A 20,168-nucleotide genomic window follows, 5' to 3' on the forward strand; every position below is an offset into this window, starting at 1 on the left:
GCAGCACACTATGCAGTGTATTTTGTACATGTCCGTTAAAGCACTATCTCTGCTTTCTTACATGTCAAAAAGAACAGTGTTTGTGACCACAGTAAATAATAGAAAACACACATGTCTCTTCAGGTTATGAATAGTATTGTAAGTCATGTAAGAAAGGAAACCTTCAATGAGCAGGTAGATCTTGACTGACTTTGAGATACAATAAGTATAGAGTTTAGGGAAGAAATAAAGGGAAAAAGTATGAATTTGAAACTGAATCAAGAGTGGTTGTAGGGCTGGGAATGTGGCTCAATCGGTAGCGCGCTCACCTGGCATGCGTAGGGCCCAGGTTCGATCCTCAGCACCACATGCCAACAAGGATGTTGTGTCCGCTGAGAACTAGAAAATAAATATTAAAAAATTCTCTCTCTCTTTAAAAAAAAAAAATAGAGTGGTTGTAGCCTACTTTTTTTTTTTTTTAAAGAAATCAATTGCAATGCACTGAACTAAATCAAAAAATAAATTTGGGGTAGAGCACATGCTTAGCATGTATGTGTGAGGTCCAGGATTCAACCCCCAGCAACACCAAAAAAAAAAAAAAGAAAAAGAAACAGATAAACTCCAAGTCTCTACATTTTCCTTCACAAATGATCACTTAAACTGAGAAGGATTTCCTATCATTCTTATTAAACATAGTTTTACTATATTCTTTGCTCCTAGGTCATCCACACTCAAATAACTATAGAACTACAGACACAAATTCTGCATAAAGAGGTTTTTTGTTTGTTTGTTTGTTTGTTGACAGTCATAAGCTGGCATCAAAACTTCAGAGCAATTATGCCTTAACACTGTTCACTGTAGCTCTCCTTCATTGACTTGGTGTCTCTCTCTCTCTCTCTCTCTCTCTCTCTCTCTCTCTCTCTCTCTCTCTCTTTATCTATCTCTCCCTCTCCCTCTCCCTCTTTCTCTTCCTCTCCCTTTCTGCCTTTTCTACCTTCATTTCTTCTCCTGGGTTTTCCAGCATTTGTAAATAATTTGGTCCACTCTCCTAGCTGACAGATGCATCTTCAAGCACTACTCGGCAGCTATATTCTATCCCACATATTGAGTTATTTAACTGCACAAGTTCTTGTCTCCAATACACAATCTTCTATATAACACATACTTTTTTCATCAACTAATTTAAAAAGTAACAAACACTCCATTCTTACCAACTTAAGAATCCAGGGTAATTCTCAAGAGCATCCATTTGCACTCCCAACATGCCTCTGACAAAATCTGTCTATGCATATCCTGAATCATGATTTTTAAAATAATGTTCAATTTTACCTGTAAAATTCATCTCTCAGTGTCTGATTGTCAAACTAAGTGCAGCACACTCAATCTGAAAGAAATGGGTGATAAAACAAACCATCAAGATAACCAAGCTGTGCCTCTATTTCTTAATTCCCACATACTTTCTTACACCTTCAGTGCCCTGACATCTAGTAGACCCTCCGTGAATTGTCATTTGAATTAAATACATTTTAGCCCTTTGGCTTTTTCATTCTCTCTTTATTTCTCTACTTAGCTACTGAAACTTATTTCCCCATTACTAATCAAATTAGCTAAGTGGCAAACCCCATAACCTCACATCAAAGACTGTTCTGTAACAGTGAAAGACCTCTCTCCTACTTCTGCATCCAGCGTTTGCACCTCAACAAGGTGGTAAGAGCAGATCTGCTTTATAATCATAGCAGGTCAAAATCGTTTAGCTGAAGCATCCTTAATCTGAAAGAAATGATATATCCTCCCCCTCTTGCCTAATTTTATCCCCCTTCTCACAAAAATAGCATATATTAAAATTGAGGTCATTTATTTTTAATTTATTGAGAGGGGGTCTTGGCCACCACATTTGTTTGGCTTTTTGCCAACTGGAAATTGGAACTTGGGAGAATAGCAAGGAAGAGTGGTCTCTGAAAGGAAAGATGCTGTTTAATATTATAATAATATTACAATAAGAGGACCATTCCCCTACCTACTTCAAAAATGACTCCAAATTGAGAAAATAAAGTGCAATTAGTTTTTTTAAGTGAAATTTTAGATAGGAAGTTTAAAAGTTCAACTACATTACTTTTAATTAGTAAGTTATCACAATGGTGATTTTGATCTGTTATCTTTACTAAGGAATCCTCCTGCCTACAACAGTGCCTGCCACATAGCAGGGGTTAACTCAATAAGCTTAAAATAATGAGCTGCTTTACCTAAAAAAATGTTGAAACTTGTTTACTAGCTATCAAAAGTAGGTTCCTTCATGCATAAAATAGCATCAACTGTGGAGTTTGCCCTCACTTCCTCCTTTTGCTGAAAGCCAACAAAAGAACTGTAACTTTTTACCTAAGGATCAAAGGTGTCAACCTATTGGCTCGTGCTACTTTAAAGTTGTGGATAATAGTCTTTGACTATTTTTAGATAATTTCTTTTGTTTCAAGCTTGAAAAGAAGTATTAGCAAAGATCAAAAAATAAATCACTGATTCAGAGCAGGAAAATGCATATTAAGAAGATCAAAATATAGTATGTAGAGGCTGTGAGCTAACCTTCCCAGAATACAAGCCAGATCTGGCTTTAAATACTAAAGTATTATATTGATCCCACTTGGGACCCATCAACATAAAAGAAATAGAGAGAACTTTAAGAGTTGAGACTCTGAATAGGAAAGTGAAAAACAATTTAAAAATTATGAAGTGACACATGCATTCTCAACACTTAAAACAATGAGCCAAGAAATTGAAAAGAAACACAACCCAAAGGGTCAATATTTAATTGTAGATGGTAGAATTATATGGGAGTTTACTTTAACCCATAATTTTTGATATTTAGAGACACATACACACACACACACACACACACACACACACACACACACACACACACACACCAATTAGACTAGAAGCCAGGCACAGTGGTGCATGCCTGTAATTCAGCAACTCAGAAGGTCTGGGCAGGAGGAGGACAAGTTCCAGCCTCAGCAACTTAGCAAGACCTTGTCTCAAAATAAAAAATGAAACTCAAAACAAAAAGAGCAGTCAAAATAAGAATACATATAGTTTTCATATCAAATAGGAAAAAAAGGGTTAAAATCATGCAATACATGGAGAAATTTTAAGGGATTAAGTTATATAACTATTAACATTAACTCAAACCTATTGTAAAATATACAGGATTGGTTAATTTATTTCTTATTTTAAAAATACATATATTTGGGGCTGGGGATGTGGCTCAAGTGGTAGCGCGCTCGCCTGGCATGCGTGCGGCCCGGGTTCGATTCTCAGCACCACGTACAAACAAAGATGTTGTGTCTGCCGATAACTAAAAAAAAATAAATATTAAAAAAAATACATATATTTATACACATATATAAACTTATAGAGTAAGTCTTAATAGAAAAAGGGCAAAGAACATACTATGAGAAAAAGATATTTTTTAAACCCCAGATGATTAGGGTATTGTTTAAGGCAACATCTTTTATTTGGTGGTTGATGTAAAGGTGGAGAACCTTAACAAGGTAAATAAGTATGCCTTTCCAAAAGAACATCCTGGGATCCCAGGAGAATTTATTAAAAAGGGAGGAGTGGTGGCCTATACCTGTACCAGCTACTTCATAGGCTGAGACAGGAGGATCACGTGACCACATGTTCAAAACCTGGGAAATAAAACAAAACAGTCTCAATAGAAATGGAATACCTATGGCATCATAATTGAGGTATACTCATGAACTATCCTAACATACATTCTAGAATAGAAAAAATATTTGATAATTCCTAATATAAAGTTTTCAAAATAAAGAAGACCGGATGGTCCCAAAACAACATGGGCACAACAATGGGCACAAGCCACTTCTTTTGTAAGTTAGAATAGATGTCAGAAATGAAAGGTCCTGTTGAAAAGAAAAATAAAATTAAGCTCTGTTCCACAAAACTGACTAGATGTGTTCCTGATGTCTGTAGATTAAAAAATACCTGGGAGAATACAAATCCCAACCTACTAAACTCCTTGACTCATTCCATGGACAAAAGTTTGAATTATATTTAACAAAGCTCTATTTGGTGGCCATTTTTATCAGTTTCTCTCTTCCCACTATCACAGGAACAGTAAATGAGAAATTGAAATTATTCAAATAATAAAAAGTGGTCTCTCTCAAATATCCTAATTGAGAAATATCAAGAAAATACGCTTACACTCAGTGAAATTGCTCTGCCAACAGAAATATCAGGTGTGTTAGCAGGTGCCAGGGCTAATTGGGGAGACACCTGAGGACAACTGAAGATTTTAGGCTCTTCAAATCACATTGTATAAGTATCTGTCTACCTTCCTTTGATCTCATGACAATGACATGCAGCCACTCATATCTAGGATTAGAACAGTTTAGATAAACTCAAATATTCACATTTTTTTTAAATGGATCTGAATCAAACAGAAAACACACACACAAATACATCTTCCATTAAGAATAGGAGCCCCTACAAAGCTCCCAATTCCCCATCAGTATGACAACCAACAAATACAGTCAACAGAAGTATTCAACATGAAATTCAACTGGCTTCATTCTTCAAAGATGAATAATATGAATATACCAAATGTCTACTGTGTTGGCTGCTGTACTAAACACTTTACATCAACTATTTCCTCAGATTCCAGTCTGTTCCATTCAAGTTATTCTCCCTAAAGTTAAATTTGGGCAAATTAAGAGGTCTTTGAAGTCCTCTTTCAGCAGCAGCCAGAGAGGAATGTTGACTACACCCAAGAATGGCCTAGTCCCACCATTCAAAAAGGATGAAGACTACATAGTATAATCAGACAGGGAAGACTGGAAACATTGTCTTTTTATGGAAGGCCTGACACTTGCATGAGGGCAAATTCTGATGGAGTTCCAAACCTAAATCATTCTCTTCAGGTCACTGACTCCCCATCTTTAACCATTCTGTATCTTATTTGCACACTCTCTCCCTTTCTGGCTCTCTCTCAGGCTCTCTCGTGCCTGCTCTTTCTCACTCTCTCTTCTCCCCTGTGCCCTCATGAGAGCCAAAGGGTGCACATAATTGGTGAGAGGTGGCAAAGATCAAAGGACGATCTCACCCTACTCATTCCAAGGTGTTAGCCCAGGGACTGTTCTGTTACTCTCGATTCTACCCACAGCCCTTTTATTTTCTGATGCTTATTGAACCTTGACAGAAAACTTTTCCCCAATCCCATCTCCTTCTCTCCATTCCATCTCTTTCTTTCCCCATCCTATCTCCTCTACCTCATGTGCATTCACACATATACATAATGCATACATCCACACACACATCCCTCTTAGTTCTAAGGGCAGCATAAGCTCAGAGAAAGGGAAACATTCATATCTCACTGAAGCCCCAACTCAAAATTTGACTCGTCTTGGGAGTGGTTTCAAGTTATTAGCTTCACAGTCACAAATTAATACCACCCAAAGATTTGTTTCAAATACCTTTCCTTTAGATGAAACTTTGACTGCCCAGGCTTAGGACAGTTACAAAAAATCGAGATAGAATTCTTTCTACATCGCTTTTGTGAATACAGGATGTTGGCCAAAGATTATTAGAGTAACTCTTTGTTGGCAGTTTCTCTTTGTTCTCCACATCTCAGAAACCTGCAAAACTCAGCTCCATGTAAAAACAGTGCACAAGCATTTTGGTGTGAGCAGAGATGCACCCATTGAAGAGAAGGCCGCATACATATTGAGAAAAGCACCCTCTAAAAGTCAAGATCAACCTCCCAAGTCTGTTCTTCCTGTTCTCAAATGCTACTTAATGCCATTTGGTGTTTTCTTACATTTGTCTGGGCAGTAGACTCTCCACTCTATTGCTATTCTGGTCTGTGCTAAAGAGATGTGAAGGGGGAAGCTCCGAGAAGACTCTAAGGTAGGGAGCTGTAAGTTTGTGGGCAGCAATGGGGCAGCCATCTCCTTCTGCTTTCCCCTGAAAATCAAGCATCACCTTATCATTTCCTCACCCAGATTAACTCCTGCTTCCTGAAGAGTATTTCTGAGGTAGAAAGCAGAGGTGGTGAAAAAAAGGGGGAGCTGAAAAGTCCAATCTGTCAAGCTCCATTTTAGAAGAAAGGAAAACTGAAAAGTGAACGTATTTAACATGAGCCATTTCCTGCACTCAGGAGGGAAGAAAGCAGGCTAGGAGCCGTGTGCAGGAGGAGATCCGCACTGGTGTTATCTCTGACCTGCAGCTTAGCCCCAGTGTCTCAGCTGCCAAAAAGCTCCCATTCAACGTTGTGCTGAGTTCATCAATGCTCCACGTGTCAGGATCCTAACAGGAAAAAGCAGGACAGACAGTCTCTCCATTCAACCGCCTGGGGACCCCATGACAACTAAAATCCCCTCGCAGACCGTCCATATCAACCTTCGGCAGGTCAGAGCACGCAACCCCTTCAGAACCACAGGCTCAGGCCCACACCCTTTCCCCTTGTCAACATTGTCACTTTAAACAGAACATCGAGCCTTATCACGAAACCTGAAGTAAGTATGACAATTAAGATGGATTGCAAAGCCTGCTTGTGCTTCACAATTAACAATCACTTGGCAGCGGGTTCCACGCAACTGTTGGGGGGTATGGCAAGAACTTTATCCCTGCTTAGTGCTGCATTAGCATATTTAGTAGGCTGCAAGACATAATTCCTAAGATATGAACATATTTTTGTCTTTTTTAAAAATCTGCAATTAAGCTATAATATGTAGAAACTCTGCACCAGGCAATCAATGTGCAAATACCACGATGGAGTTGGGGTAAGGAGGACAAGCAAAATGGATGTCCCCAGCACTGACAGCCACCTGAACCTGTAACTGCTTCCAGTGACACCCAGTAAGCTAGAAGACTGCAGCTTCTTCCTGTCTGCGACAAAATTGAGGTGGGGACCTGTGTGGCCACTGCTGGCATCAGGTGATTGCTCCACAAGAACATAGCTACGTGCTTCAAACCCACATATTTATAAAAATCAGATCCTGACATGACCCCAGTGGTTACTTAGCAAACTGAGCATTTTTTCACAGAAAACACTTTTTGATTCTCAATCTCTGAGCAATAAAAGCTGTTGATAAAAATCAGAGGCATTTTATTCTACAAATAGTAGGTCTCTTCCGCAAACTTTCCATTATTTTCTCTTAGTTGTTGGCACATCTGCCACATGGATGAAAAAGGATCCATGAGTGCTGAGAAAGCACCAACTTTATGACCAAAAGGCACTCCAAGCTACTGCACCTAACTTCACCAGTGTGTTCACTGTAGAGATTCAGGACTAGAGTCCAAGTGTGACCCGGGTGGGGACAGCAGGGGGAAAGAAACAGAGCCAGATCACTCTGAGATAGCCAGGACTTTGTCTCTCTTGACATCTGGGTTGCAAGAAGGCAGGATATCCTGCCAAATATATTACAGCTGTGAGACCCACCTTGCAACAAAGACACAGCCGAAGCTGAGGAACAGAGGAGACATAGGTGTGGTATTTTCTGGGAAAGAAATTTCACCCTTTATAGATACCTCTTTTACAGATGCCTAAAATAAAGTGCGTGCACACGTACCCACAGATGAACACAGTTTAGGTGAATAGCTCTCCAGCTGTAAAAAGGAAAACACATGAAAGTAACAAATACAATTCAGCATACAATCTTTCTTTACAAAACCAAAAGAGTAGCAGATTAAAGCACCTGGCAGTCTTGGCATGCCAAAAGAAAATCTTAACTGTGACAAAACAAAACAGGTGTACAGGTATAAAACTTTTGCTTTCCAATAATGCCCCTCTCTACACTGGAATGCTTTGACAGGTGCAGAAGTTCAAGTTACAGTGGGGAAGTAGCAAATAAATACACAGCATTAGCGTCTGACGTGCTTGCTGAGCACCCGGGGATGTTAATAACTGGCAAGGTACACTAATCTCTGATTGCAACATTTGGTTTACCTTAATCTGGAGGGACAGCTGTATTAAAGAGGGAATTATACTAATCAGTTCAAGGCCCTTGCATATAAAACTTCCCATTAGGCTTAAAGTACACCAGCTTATGCTCATTCTCTAGGAGCCTTACATCTGGTTCTGAATAAGGCTGCCTCTCATTTGCAAGGTACAAACTGAAAACAAGGGGGAGGGGGGGCTGACAGTTGCTGGAGGATGGGTGATAGAAGAGGAAGCTACTAATTCTTTGAAATTTTTAACAGCACAAAACTAGCTTCTAGGCATCTTAATACTAAAGGGAAAAAAAAAAAAAAAAGCATGTGTTATCAACCCTAGGCCATTTTTTCCTGTTACCGGAGGTGACCAACATAAAATAAAATTGATGATGTCAGTCAAAAACAGCTAAGCACAAAGCTTGGCTTTGTTATCTGAAGTCAGAAGGTATGATAGGCCATGCCATATGGCTCTAATCCGCCTCTATCTCCCATCACCTCACAGGAAACCTTCATGTAGCATGACCTTATTTGGCTGGTTCCAGGTTAGGGCTGCCCAAAGGGGATTTTTCTGTTTCTGCTCTATCCAAAGGTTTATGTTGATTTTTTTCTGAGCCCTGCAAACTATAAATCCGACTGATTACTCTGCACTCTTTTGCTTGACTGAGCCTTTACAATCAGACATCCCCGTTAACAATAAGCTCCTAATGAATCAAACATCTATGGCATTAGTTTCACCTAGCTGCCTCTTTCCCAAGCACTGTGCTGCTTTGTCAGACCTGGTTTGATGAGAAAAGCTAGTGACACTTGCTGCACCTATTGATAAACAATTCAGTAATGAGGGGCATAACAAAAATTACCTAAAACAACCTGATTAAAAATGACAGGCAAGGCTTATTCCTTACTCTATAGTGAAGGTAACCCTCGTACTGTGGAGGGAAATAATGAGGTAAAATAAAATTTCTTTCTACACCAAGGAGTTCACTTCTGAATGTGTGTTTAGGAAAAGAAGAAATTTTTTTTCAGTGATGTTTTGAACTCTCGGAGTTGTTATGTGACTATCTATAATGTTAAGGACTCCTAGAATTTAGGAGGCTTGCCTGCAACTTTCTGAGGTGAACTCCTTACTTTTTCTACTTGAACTTTCTGAATGACCAAACTAATATTGAGATCATCACATTCTGTTTCAAATGTGAGTTTAGTCATTGAGAAACTCAATAGTTACAAGGGCAATGATTAAGGGAAGTACAGCAGGGGATTGAAAGAAATATTCTAAGACACACAAAAAAATGTTTTGAACAAAGTAGAAAAAAACTTTTATGAATAATATCATCTCCCTAAAAGGAATAACTTAGCCTTACCATGGACACTGGTTGAAGTTATTTTTATTGGGGTCATCCAGAGGACCTCTGCAACTTCACAACAAGCTTGTGCCCAAGGGAGGCCAGGCTCTTGTGAAAGCTTGATTCAAAGACAGAAATGTGTGGGTTCTGCAGTCGTGTGGCAACATGTTGGGAAGGTTTCCATCAGTGCACAGATGCACTTGAAAATCAAATATGGACATGGCGAATGTTTTTTGGAGATGGAAAATGAGTGCTGATGACATGTTTATACTTCGCAGATGGATCCAGTACAGAACCATTTTTTGTAAAGAAACAATATCCACCATTTGCTAATTTTTTTTTTTTTTTTTTTTTTTTGAGCAACTACAAAATGGTGGCACAAAAAGTGAATATTCCCTTCGTACATACTCCACCTGTTCCTTGGTCTTACAACTGTCTTCCATCCTAAATGTAATCATTGACTGTTGTAGTCTTATTTTTTTCTCAAATGTTATCCAAAAGAATATGAAAAAAGAAATACAATACACAAAGGCACTTGGAAGAGCAAAACGATTTGAAATTAATTTGCTACATATGAGAAATTGGAAGATGACAAATGTTATTAAGGAACAAATGTTGAATTTAATCCTGAAAAATGCATTTTTCTATCAGCATATTTTCTCCTTAAATCTGATATCAAATTCATTTTTGCATGTTTTCTAACGAGAGTCTTTTATTCCTTCCTTTGGCACACCACTATCCCTCTTAGGTATCTGAACCTTTGGAAAATGCAAATATCTAGTATGGGATTGATTCCAACTATTGCCTTATTGTTGATACATTGTAGTTATAAATATTTTATAGTTATAAATATAAATTATGAGAATATGGAAATGTACAATATGTATAGGATATGTATTTATAAGAAGATAATCTAAAACATGTAACTGCCAAAGAACATTACTGATAACATTATTTGTAAACTTTGCCTCTTCAATAGGAGATATCAGAATGATCAAATCTCAACTTATGGCCACATTACTTATATTACTCTGCCTTTTCAGGTGTGAAATATTGATGAAAGTGAACGACTTCAAAGATGTAGAGTTCACAAAATAATAAAGAAACATGGTTGTGAAATATATAAATTTAAACTTTGATTTCTGCAATAGGAGCAGTACTTGAAAGAGAAAATATTCTGAACGCATGTTTAGATTTCTTGAATGAGTATAAATTTTGAGTGCTCCAAATAATACATGCTATATTAACATTATTTTTTCTTAGCATTAGTAGGGCAAGGAAATTTTTCCTGCTAATTTACTCTTCTTGCCATCTGTATTCACAAACTACTGAATTCCACACCTAACTGTGAGCAAATAACATTTTTTAACCTGATAATTATTTTGAGGTTAAGAGTTAGAATATGAATATCTATAAATGATCAAACAGCCTAAGATTGGGTAACAAAATCTTGAGAATATACATAAATCAAAATGTTCTTTCAACACTGTATTTTCTGGCTGTGTACCAAACATCAATCTGCAGTTCTGCATCCTATGATTCTAACACCTTGTTATCAACCTACAACTAGAAAAACCTGTGTATACTTCTCTAAATAAACTCTTCATTTTTATTGCTCAATTTTTGACACATATGAATAAGCCCCAAACATATTATAAATCCTTAATTATTTTTTGCCTACATATCAAAAAATAAAACTTTTATTCAGAGGTCTAATGTATTCTAAGAATCCCACAGAAAATATTGACTTCACTTAAATTTATTAAACTTTGAAATAGTCAAGAATATGAAAATATATTCTTCTAATTACAGTACTTCTTATACTGTATATAATCATAGAAAAATGCATAAAACAGAGCTATAAAAAATTAGAGATCTTTTGTTTTAATTCTTTCATTTAAAATACTAGGAAAAGAAGGTTTGAGAGATAACATAATTATTGAAGTTAACATGAATAGAACATTTCTGGAAATAATGTTTTCTGAGGCTTCTTTATTACACCAGTCCCTTTGGTTTGCATACTTTATAATGATTATTTATAGTGGACCCTTTTATGCTAATAGTCATTTATTCTCTAAGCTCTAAGCCAAGTATTGCATGATTTAATACTACAGTACTTAAGGAACATCACACTTATAGATTAAGTAAAAAATAAAATAAAATTATAAATTAGATTTTTCTGGCACCCAAATTATGGCCTGAATGTAAAGTCAGCACCTCTGTAAGAACATAAACTATTAGTCAATAAGTTAATTATATGATAATACAACCAGGTCGCTGGCAAAATGTAGGAGCTATGTAATTCATGAAGGGGTTGTTAGCCAAAGAATACCTTAAATGTGGGACTTTCTGGCTCAGTTATCTTATTCTCTATTGCAGTAGTAACATACTAGAACATACTAGCTATTCATGACTTATTTACCATCCAAACATAACAAAGATTTTGAATCTAGAATCATAAGGTATGTGTTCTGAACCAAAACAGAAAAAGAAGTCTGGTCTATGGAAATCAAGTGATTTTCCAACATTAAAGAGGTATTTAAATGTATGTAGAAACAAGCAATTCTGGATTACAACATTTTCTTTAACAGATTCATTTCAAGTCGACAAGAACTTAACACCAATTTAGCTTCTGGAAAAAATTATATCTTTAACTTTGAGAGACAGCATTCTACTATAAGAATATGAATAACTCTGAAAGAAATGGAAATTTGATTTGATCAGCAGTTATCAAAAAAAAAAAAAAAAAAACAGGGATTCTCTGGCCCACCAAAGTCAAAGTACAAGGGCAAATACTAGTTAATACTCACAGTTAGCCCTTTGGAAATGTGATATCCCCCTTCAAGTCCTTCATTTCTATTTTTATCATATATATTATGAAAATATTTAAGGAAGATTATAGTAAAGGTTTATAGCTTCAGATTTGTCTGGCAATTGATCTATATTTTATTTCTAGGTAGATCATAGCTAGAAATTTATACTTAATTTTTCTTTTCTCATTATAAAAATAATGTATGTTTGTCATAGAAAAATATAAAGAGAAGCAAAGAGTCAATACATAGACATATTAAAAACTTCCCTCCCAGGGCACCATGTTAGTTTCTGGCCTTTCTGAATTTCACCTGTGCAAATGTGCACATGCAAATATTTGAAGTCATGCTAACTGAAGCATTTTTCATCTTACTTTTACCCCCTAAAAATGCATGATGAATGACTTTCCTTAAAAATAAAAATAGATCACCCCTTTCCCATCAGAGTAATCAAAGTTACCATCATCTCTCACCTACTTTCTTAGAAAACCATATTAACTCATTTCTAACCACCTCTCCAAATCACATTTTGTATCAAAACCAGAATGAGGTATTCAAATGCAAATTTGGTTGTGTCATCCCCTCTCGCCTTCTTAAAACTTGTTAAGGAAATTTCATTTCTGTGTCAAGATTTCTCAGCATCAGCACTAGTAACATTTTGAACTAGATAATGATTTGCAGTGGAGAGATGTCCTGTACATTAGGATGTTTAGCAGCATAGCTCCCACCCAGTTATAACAATCCCGTGTCTTCTGACATTGTAAATGTCCCCTTGGGTGGAGGTGGGGTGGAAAATAACTCCCAGTTGAAAACCATTGGTCTGTTTCCATAGCCAAAACCCTTAGCATGACACAGTGGACTCCATATGCTGATTTGGCCAATGTCTAGCTCTCTGGCACCATCTGACTTTAGTCTTCCTCTCCCTCTTCTTCAATTATACAAATCATGTTTCCCCCATTGTCTTGCAGGAAATTAAACCCAGGGTCTAGCTTATATGAGGCAAGTGCTCTACCATTAGCACATCCCCAGCTCTTTTTATTTTATTTAGAAACAGGGTCTCATTAACTTGCCCATGTTGGCCTTGAACCTGTGATTCTCCTGCCTCAGCCTCTCAAATGCACCAACTTGTGTGCTTGAATCCTTTGCAACTTGCTTTTACGAAACAATAGACTTTTCTTTCATATTTTCCATCTCCACTTGTGAGTAAACACTCATTAATATAATTGTTTATTATCTATCTCCTTCTCTAAACCGAACACTCTGTGACCATGAGATAGGCACCTTTATATTCTCAACACTAGCACAGTGGCTGACCCATGAGACAATTGATAAATACCTGTTGAATAAATGGCAGCTCCATAATCATTGTCTTTGGTCCTAGATATATTCTGGATGGAATCTGCTAGGATTGGTTATATAAATATATATGTGTTTAATTTTTCCAAATGTGTCAGTTGTGAAGTAGTTAGCATATATATCTACTCATATAGTAGCTTCACAGATTTATAAACATTAATCCTAAGTAGAATTTCCATATAATAATTGGTTTATAACTAAGCAATACAATAATGATATTTTCTATTGCTTACATACTAAATTATTCACCAGAATTCATCCAATTGAAATAACAATCTAGGGGCTGGGGTTGTGGCTCAGTGGTAGAGCGCTCACCTAGTACGTGTGAGGCCCTGGGTTCAATCCTCAGCACCACATAAAAATAAATAATAGTAAAAAAAGGTATTGTGTCCAACTACAACTAAAAAAAAAAAAAAAAAAAGAAAAAAGAAATAACAGTCTATAGATAAAGAAAAGTTTGGTTCTCAAATACAAAGAATGAAAAATAAATAAATAAAATTAAAATCCTGGACTGGGACTATAGTTCGGTGGCAAAGTACTTGCCTAGCATATGAGGCCCTGGGTTCGATCCTCAGCACCACATACAAATAAACAAATAAAGGCATTCTGTCCAGCTACAACTACAAAAAAAAAAAAAATTAAAAAATAAACAGAAAAAATATCTCACTGCCTTTATTAAAAAAAAAATTAAAATCCTGTGGGAAGAATTTTAGGCATTTATACACACAGATTGAAGTTCCTTTAGTTTGTATTGAATCTATCTCAAAACATGTTGGAATGGAAAACATCAGTCTTTCTTTTGCAGGTTTGTAATCCAACAAACAAAATCTACTTTTGTTGGTTACATAGCTCTCATCGGTGATCATGCAAAGTCAAGTTACATCTGATTTTTATTTTTCACTCGTGCCAGAAACAATGCTATAGGACTACTGTAGTTTCTGCTTTCACTCTTGAGAGACTAGTAGTCTCTCAAGACTGCCATAAGAAACCCAACAGCAACCAGCAAATAGAAATTGTATCTGCTCATTCTTATTTATTGCTCAAAACTAACAACTTCATTAAAGTTTAAAAAAAAATGTCATACATTTGGATGCCTAACAGCAATGGCAATTTGAATGAAATAGAAGCTCTATAAATTAAAAGTCAGGGAAGATCTCCATAAGTGAAGCCCTACCTGTATACTTCAAGAAATGCAATAAGATAATAGGTTTATAAAATCAATCCCCAAAATAGCTGCAGTCAGTTCCTAAGGAATTTAGAATTCTGATATTTTTACAACACATTAATTTTGTTAAGATAGGGAAAGGCAGACAAAAGAACTGGCATGAGTCCTCATTTCCCTGAAACTAAGTCATCAAAAAGGGTTAGTAACTTTTTCACCCTTTCCAAATGGAAGCCAGATCTGTGGCTTCTTCATGGCTGCCTCTCCCTGTGTCCACAGAAGTTCATATTTACTACATTTGACTTCTCCACTCTGGCACCCCCCAGACCTCTCTAACTAGGTGGTCACTGTAGCATTACGTGGAATCTTTCTAACTCCCTTTGCTTGCAATACTTTCATATTACCTGAAGTTATCATATTTCATTAAGAAAAAATATTGTAACATTGTTCTAAGCACTTTGTTCTCAATTATAAAAGGCTCTATTCAGATTTTAATTTTTCAAGTAAATCATCTTGAAACAAGTTATAATCAATTTTTAATAAAGTAAATCACTAAAATTTTGAGCTCACTAAGTCAATTTAAACTATATTCTACAATACTGTAATTAATTCATTTGAAGCATATTTATCAAGTTCTAGTATGTGTAAAGTACTGTGAACCAAAACAAACATAGGTTTATGAGCTCACAATGAAAAAGTACTTCAGAATTTTTGCTCAATTTTAAGTTGACATGAAGATCTTTTTTAAAAAAAATGTTTGCAATATTTGACGTAAACCTTGTCATTCCTACCTTCTACTTAGTTGGCTGTTTAGTCATTCCTATATAAAGAAACTTTGATTTCTAATGGCTTTATATGGTAGGCTCCATTGTATAGTGGTTCAAAGAATGAACTTAGGAGTAAGATTGATCAGAACTCAATGCTTATTCTACCACTTACTAGCTTTGTGGTCTTGAAAATAAATCACTTCATCTCTCTGAGCCTCAGTTTCTCCATTTGCAAAATAGGAATTCTGATTTTTTTTTTCTTGGTAGCAATATGAGTACCAATTGAAAACATCTGCATAGATCCCTTAGAATATGCCCTCATAGATTCCTTAGAATATGCAGCAAGCCGCTAATAGATGGTTTTTATGATAAAGGAGAATTTGGGTGAATGGTATGTGCATAATGTGCTTGGTCACCTTATTACTTAGTAGGAGTTACAGTGGCAGAACTCTCTTCCTCTGATAAGAACCAAATGGAACCAAAGGAGGCAACATAACTAGATCTAGATAGAGAGCAGATAACTGCAGTGCTGGGAAGAAATGGGTACCAGAAGTGTTTCAGTTGTGCTTCTCCTGAAAGCAGAGTCTGAGACCAGTAATCAAATGCATATTGATGAAAGAAGGGTAGGGAAAATTCAAATCATGTTACAAAAAGGCACATAGGACTGCTATTGGAAATGACACCCTCTGTCATGTATGCCCACTGCCTCTCAGAACCACCTGCCCAAAGGATAGGTAGCTCTCATCCAAAACTGCTTGAAGATTACTCTTGAGGCGTTAGTTTCCCTGACTTTTCCATGGCTAAGGAAGCACTGAGCAAGCTTCTGCAGCTCTGGAGAAGGCTCTGAGGCAGGATCTGAGAAGACTCACAAGTGTTCTGGAGGTAGATGGCCCAAACCAACACCGGGTTTCTGAGGAATTGTTTACTGGACCTATGACTATGGTCAAAAAGGAGCTTAGAGAACGCAACATGGTCTCTAAACTTATCTGCAAAAATGGGCCTTCTGAGAAGCTATGGGAAAAAATAAACTATCAAAAATGAATTCTGGCCCCCAAAACATATCAGATGTTTGGTATTCCATAAATTCTGGCCCCAAAATCATATCAGATATTTGGTTTTCTATAAATTTTGGTTTTCCATAAATTTTTATCTTTCGTAACCATTTTACTAATGCAACCATAGTTAAATGAAACAAAATAACAGTTTAATGAAATAGAATCTTACTAATATTAAAATCACTGGGGCTAGGGTTGTAGCTCATTGGTAGAGCACTTGCCTAACATGTGTGAGGCCCTGGGTTCAATCCCCAGTACCACATAAAAAACTAAGTAAACAAAATAAAGGTATTGTGTCCATCTACAATTAAATTTTTTTTAAAAAAATCAAATCACAAGGGCTTCATAATTGGCTACCTTATATGGTCACAGTAATGTCATAAAAGGAAAGATGTGGCTCACAAATAAATACATTCTCATTGCACCATTCAATTCTCTGCAATGGTAGCTGTCAACTCCAGTCAAAGACTGATCCACATAAGTAAGCCACATCCCTCAGCCATCTTCTCTGAAGTTTCCATGTTAATTAGTCAGACATCACTGTACATGGGAAATGATGTTTAGTCACAACTTGCCCTGGGAACACTTTAGGGGAACTCAAACTCAGCATCAAGGAGTTTAAGACTTTTGGTTTATATTTGAAGGCAGCAAACTGATTGGCCTATTTAGACAGTGAAAGGTGGAATCTTATAGAAATCACAATTTCATGATGGTGATTCTATCCAATCAGAGTGCCATCTATGGTTGACAGATAACATGCAAACACTGTATGAGTCATGATTATGCTAAATAATTGTTTATTATAGAAAATTCAAGTTTAATGGGGCATTCTTTGGGGGGGGTTGTTTGTTTGTTTGTTTGTTTTGTTTTGTTTTGTTTTTTCAACTCATCAAATCTGGCAACCCAAGTGCTATTTCCAAACAAGTTCAGAGAATGAGTTGGTCGTTAAAACAAGACAGTAGTATTCTGGATTTCTATGCTAAAAGTTCTAGGACTTTTCAGTAGCAGGAATATTTCAGTATATGACATGTGAATTAACTTTAAAAATGTACATATCATTTCCTTAGGAATGTGTTTAGTCAGCTTTTTTTGCTGCTGTGACCAAAGGATACCATCAGAACAACTGAAAAGAAGGAAGAGTTTATTTGAGAGCTCTCAGTTTCAGAGGTCTTAGTCCATAGAAGGTCGGCTCCATTCCTCGGGGCCCAAGATGAGGTTGAACATCATGGCAAAAGAGTGCGGCAAAGGGAAGCAGATCACAGGTTGACCCTCTGAAGCAGAGAGAGAGAGACTCCACTCTCCAGATACAAAATGTATACCCCATAGCCACGCCTCAATGAACTACTACCTCAGACCAAACCCCACCTGCCTCCAGTTACCATTCAGTTAATCCCATCAAAGATCAATTCACTGATTAGGTTAAGACTCTCACAACCCAATCATTTCTCCTCCAAACCTTCTTTCATTGTCTCACATGTGAGTTTGTTGGGGGGGGGGGGGGGACATCTTACATCCAAACCATAACAGTAGACTTCTACAAAATTTTCAAAGCCTTTCAAAATTTATTTTTTCACAACATGGCAACTTGTATATTGATAGAATGGTATGATGGTAATAGGGAAAAAATCATTTCAAGTAATTCCAAATGAGCTTTCAAAGACTTCCATTTCATTAAGAGTCAAGTAAGCATACTTTTAAATGTTTTCATATAACTTACCAAAATATTCTCTTATATATAAAATGTAAATGAACTTGTAAGTTCCAGAATAGTTCTTTAGAATTTTTGGTGAGAAAAAAACATTCAAAAAACAAATACACAGTCATTTTATTTTAGTAGCAAGATTCTTATTCCAGCTTACCTTCTGAAACAATTTCAGTCAAGTAGAAATGTTCTAACAATCTCCCCTTCAGAATGGTGAATAATCCTTGCCTTTTCATTCATTCACTCATTACCTCTCTAAAAAGAAAATGTGCAGTTACTAGAATTTTATACAATTAGTGCTCCACGAGTGTTTTAAATGCAAACCTATAAGAGGGAAGTAAAAACAAATCAAAGTTAATTGTGACTGGCTGGAACAAAATGCTTAAATCAATACGAGGATGGCTCATCTGCTCATCATTTACCCATTACCTGGGAGACGAACACCTCCTGCTGTGCATGATTTTTGATACAGATTTACCACTGCCTGCATCCTACAAGAACACACTAAAAAATCCAGACCCTTTTTGACTCCCTCTCGCATTATCCTCTTTGCACCTAATAACCTAATGAACTTATTCATTATTGTTTTATTCTTGCTTGTGATCTCTTTGCAAGGGGTTCATGTACACAACTAAAACTAGACAGAGCAAAAACTTTATAAAGATGGTAAGAGTCTTCCTGCAAAGCAGTTTTAGGGGACACCAATTTCTGCCCTTTGTTGTCATCTTCCCTCAACAAATCTCCATATTGATTATAGTGACTTTCTAAAACCTACAAAAGCATGTCTTGAGGGAAAAAAAAAATGAGTTTTGTTTAAGATATTACAAACAAATGAAGAGAAATTAAAGTTATCTTATTTGGAAGTCTAAGGTAGTAACTTCCTTAAAAAAGAAAGAAAGAAAGAAGGAAGGAAGGAAGGAAGGAAGGAAGGAAGGAAGAAAGAAGGAAAGAAAGAAAGAAAGAAAGAAAGAAAGAAAGAAAGAAAAAGAAAGAAAGAAAGAAAGAAAGAAAGAAAGAAAGAAAGAAAGAAATCTTAAAACCCAGTCACACATGTCATGGTAAAGGACCATGAGCAGACACCTTCTCAGAGTTGGAGTCTCTGCTTTTGGGCCGTAGATGCTCTTAGCTCTCTTCAATAAAGAAACACTCATCTCTAACCTTATGCTGACTTTCTGAAATTGCCCTTCACCAGAGCTCAGTATCCAAAAACTGAATATAAAATGTACCTGCAATTGAAAGTTAGTGCATTCTTGGATTAAAAACATGCACCAAATTTACCTATTTCTGCACAGGATGTTTGTGTTGATACATTATCTTCAGACATTTAAACAAGTGAAAATCTTGCAATTATATCTTAGTAGTGGTAGTGGTAATAATTTCCAGAAAAAGTGACTAAAAATTATCACAATAATTCTAATTTTTCTTATTGTACTTGACAATTAAATGGGTGATGTAACTACTACTACTTTCTATTTGCTGGCAAATACTTCTTTTAGCATTTTAGCAATTTATTTTTACTTGTATAGTAAAATAATCTAATAGAAGATTATCTAATAGAACAGTATAGAGATAACCACACATGACTAGTAGTGAAACATCGACAGATGCTACTTAGCCATGTGCACCCAAATAGGCTAAGCATGTGGAGGTTGGAAATACAGTTCCCATTTTTTTTTATATTTATACAAGTAAAAATGGAAAAAAACCTAGGCACACACTGATACAGTACAGGGGGAAATAACATAGTGCGCAGAAGGACAAGAGGAAAATTGTGATGGTACACCCAAGGAAACAGAACAAGAAAAATCTGACACAACTGATAGCTTCAACCTGATTTCAACTGACTGTTGGCTTGTGTTCCACTTACCTCTTTCTCAATACATTCTTTGATTCTTTTGCGGGGAGGAAAAAGACATTTGTGACCACTAACGCTATAGTAATGATAGTAAATGTGGGATTTAAGATACATTAAAAAAAAAAAAAAAAGTCACCTTTAACCAACACTAAAAAGCCACCAAGGGTTAGGGAGGAGGGTAGTCACCTAGCTCAA

This window comes from Callospermophilus lateralis, chromosome 9, assembly GCF_048772815.1.
Source record: "Callospermophilus lateralis isolate mCalLat2 chromosome 9, mCalLat2.hap1, whole genome shotgun sequence".
NCBI classification, from domain to species: domain Eukaryota; kingdom Metazoa; phylum Chordata; class Mammalia; order Rodentia; family Sciuridae; genus Callospermophilus; species Callospermophilus lateralis.